The sequence below is a fragment of the Mastomys coucha genome, unplaced genomic scaffold (assembly GCF_008632895.1).
Source record: "Mastomys coucha isolate ucsf_1 unplaced genomic scaffold, UCSF_Mcou_1 pScaffold14, whole genome shotgun sequence".
NCBI lineage: Eukaryota > Metazoa > Chordata > Mammalia > Rodentia > Muridae > Mastomys > Mastomys coucha.
Window position 1 is genome coordinate 43,768,790 of NW_022196896.1, and position 3,729 is coordinate 43,772,518.

General features: G+C 41.6%; 1 pseudogene; it reads right to left on the reverse strand.

Moving 5' to 3' along the window:
* Positions 1 to 2,426: 2,426 nt before the first annotated feature.
* LOC116089067 lies at positions 2,427 to 3,193 on the reverse strand (annotated as a pseudogene).
* Positions 3,194 to 3,729: the final 536 nt, after the last annotated feature.

Below are 3,729 nucleotides of genomic sequence, written 5' to 3' on the forward strand. Positions count from 1 at the left end.
GTGCTGTGCTGTGTGCTGTGCTGTGCTGTGTGCTGTGCTGTGCTGTGCTGTGCTGTGTGCTGTGCTGTTCTTGAGTCAAGGTTCATACACACTAGGCTGGCTTTCAACTTTCTGTTACCAAGAATGACCTTGAACTTCTGATCCTGTGTCTTCCACTTCCTGAGTTCTGGGATTGTGGTGGCACAGTCTGTGTCCAATAGGAATTTCTTCACCTCTGGATAAACAGGAAGTAAAGAAAGCAAGGCAGAAAAAGAGATTAAGAAGAAGATATTCTTAAGGAACTGCCTGTGGTGATAGACTTCCTTCAGCTGACCCACTTCCTAGTGTTTCCAGAACCTGCCAAAGTATCAACACCATCTGTGGACCCAGAGTTAACACATGGCCTAGGGGAGCATTTCACATTCAAAGTACAGTGCCCTTCAGTTCTGCGCATAGAAGATAGGTAGGGTCTGTCATGTTAGCTAAGTGCAGGACAGACACAGCCATTTCAGAGGTCTTAAGCTGGCAAGAACGAGCATCAGCTGTCCTTTCAGAGATGTGTCTGCTGAGTGATCCAGGAAAATGGACACAGTATGGTCCCTTTTACTCAGGACTGCAGCTACTTCTCAGGCAGGAAAATTCTCTGGAAGTTGCTAGGCTACAGGAAAAGCATATGCTGGTTTGGACCCATAAACGTGCTTCAACTGTTAGGGTCTCCCTCACCAATCAACTGAACACTGTGAAGTTATTTAACCTGTATCAGTATTCTAAGGCTACTAGAACAAGACACCACACATTGGGTGACCTAAACATCAACATTTATTTCCCTACATTCTGAAATCTGAGAAGCATCAGGTAAGGGAAGGGCAAGGTCGGGGTCTCTATAAGATTTGTCCATGATACATCTGTCTGTCTTTGCCTTGTGTCTCTTTCTTTTTTGTAAGAGCATCGATTCCATCATGGTGGCTCTAAACTCAGCTCATAATGATCCCTAAGTCTTAAGAGTTCATTTCTCTACCAGCAAATTGGAAAAGGAGGCAATAATGCAATCTGCAATGCTCTTTTTATTATAAGGAAACAAAATCCAAGTATTTAGGCCATTTAATTTTGTGAAGCTAAAATTGGATTATGCATACAAGATTATACCAAATGATGTATAACTAATGTTTAAAGTCAACCATTCAATAAGTTGGAAAGTACTGTTCTGTGCCAAAATTGGAAAGATGCATCTAGAGGTTGTTTGGAATTTGAATGCAAAGGAAATGCCACTTAATAAATAGTTCATGTGCAGCAGAACTCATAAAGTGACAAACTTTTGGCTACACTTATGCATAGTGGTAGAATTCTCAAACAATCATTTCTCCTAGTAGGTTGATAAGTGGCATATATGCAGAATCGTAATAAACTTCTAGACTTTTTTCCTATACAGAAAACCACTTCACAGTGGGTAGTTCCTTATTATTGATTTTGAGGTCTTTTACCAGACAGTTGCAACATTAGATCTTCAGCATCCTTCTTGTATTTCATGTGTCCACTGACTTTGTCTACGCTGAACACAAGCTCAAGGTCTGCAGTAGTACCTGGAGTTCCTCTTGTTTCTATTCCACATACCCAAGAATCTCCTTGGAAAAGGGAAAGCTATCTCTATTTAATAATAAACTTTAAAGTCTTCAATATAAGTATACAAAGCAATTTTCCAAATGTCCAAAATTCCAAACCTATTATTTTTATTACTACTAGTAGTAATAATAGTAGTAATAATATGTATGTATGTATGTGTGTATGTATGTATGTATGTATGTATGTATGTTCAAGTGGACATGGAGACCTCACATAAACTTTGGGTGTCATTCCTCAGGTGTCATCTATCTCATTTTTGAGGCAAGGTATCTCACTAGCTTGGAGCTCACCAGAGAAGCTGGGCTGTCTGACCAATGAGCACAAGGGCTCCTCAGGTTCCTTAGACCCAGGCTGTCTCCACCTCCTCAGACCTGGGATTACAAATGTATAACTCTTATCTCTATGCCTCTTATGTGTATTCTGGGGGTTGAACTTAGGTCCTCATGCTTGCAAGACAAGCTCTTAACATGTTAGCTATCACTCTAGCTCTAGATCTATATGTATTATATCCACTAATCCTATCAACACAATTTCTACATGATTATAACTTATTTTAGTTATATGCTACAACTCTAATCAAGATAACACAAATCAGATTTGTATATGGCAAGGCACTTAGTAAATAAGAAGACAATTTAGGATGTTTAAGACTAAAGAAAGAAATAAACTTAGTAATTTCTTGATCATCATCCATTAACATTATGTTAATTGAATCTGGGGACTTTGATTAGTATCTTTTACTTTTTTTTTTAACTTTGTAATTATATTTATGTACAGAAAACTTAGTGTACATTTAACCCAATTTAGTGGCCAGTTCTTTAGCCTTTGCCCTTTCCAGCTTGGCAATTCAAGCCACAGACTTAGGACCCAGGACGTTGCCTCCCCAGTGGCGACGGATCTCGTCGTATCTGTCATTACAATTGGTCCTAATAGCTTCCACCAGCTTAGCCAGAGCACCCTTGTCTTCCGAGTTAACCTGTGTGAAGGCATCAGTGGTGCACGTCTTCCTGCGGACCAGGCGCCCCAGCCTAGCCTTTCCCTTAATGACGCAGTAGGGTACCCCCATCTTTTGACACAGGGCAGGCAGGAAAACCACGAGCTCAATGGGGTCTACATCATGGGCAATCACCACCAGTTGAGCCTTCTTATTTTCCACCAAGGTGGTAACTGTATTGACTCCCGCTTGGAGGACAGGTGGTCTCTTAGTTGGGACGTCCCCTTTGCCAGCAGCTTTCTTCTCAGCACGGGCCAGTAGCCTTTGCTTCTTATCTTGCTTTGTCTCTGGCCTGTACTTGTTGGCAAGCCTAAGCAGCTGAGTTGCTGTTTGCCTGTCCAGGGCCTGGGTGAACTGGTTAATGGCAGGAGGTACTTTGAGACGCTTATAGAGGATGGCTCTTTGCCGCTGCAGCCTGATGTAGCGAGGCCATTTGACGAAGCGTGTTAGATCTCTTTTGGGCTGGATGTCCTGCCCAATGCCGAAGTTCTTGGGCATCTTCTCAAACAAAGGATTGACCACCTTCTTGGCCTCCTGTTTCTTGACGATGGCGGGGGCCGGGGCCACCTTCTTCCCCCTCGCCTTCTTTCCTTTGGGCATCTTGCTCGGCCAGTGGAGAGAGGATTAGTATCTTTTTCAATTTCATGAGTGAGAATTTCTCAGAGTCAAATCAGTAGAATAGATGGGTGGATAGATGAATGTGCACATAGAAAGATGGTAATAGGTGACAGATAGATGATAGATAGATAGATAGATAGATAGATAGATAGATAGATAGATAATAAATATAGATAGATAGATAGATAGATAGATAGATAGATAGATAGATAGATAGATAGATAGATGGAGTTTCTTTCACAAATGTCTAAAGTGGTTATGAGAAATACCATTAAACTGTCTACAGTCTGATGGTGTAATTTAATATAAGAACTGAGGATGAAATGCTGGTGTGAGGAGCCGAATCTGAAGAACTGAGAAACAGGAATGCTAGTGTTTGAGGCCAGGGGGAGCGAACTGTCCCAGCTCCAACAGAGAGAAAAACCATTCTCTCTCTCTCTCTTTATTCCCTTTGTTCTATTAGGTCCACCTTCAAGGAGCAGATTGGATGATGCCCAGCCACTCTTGTGGAGGAAATT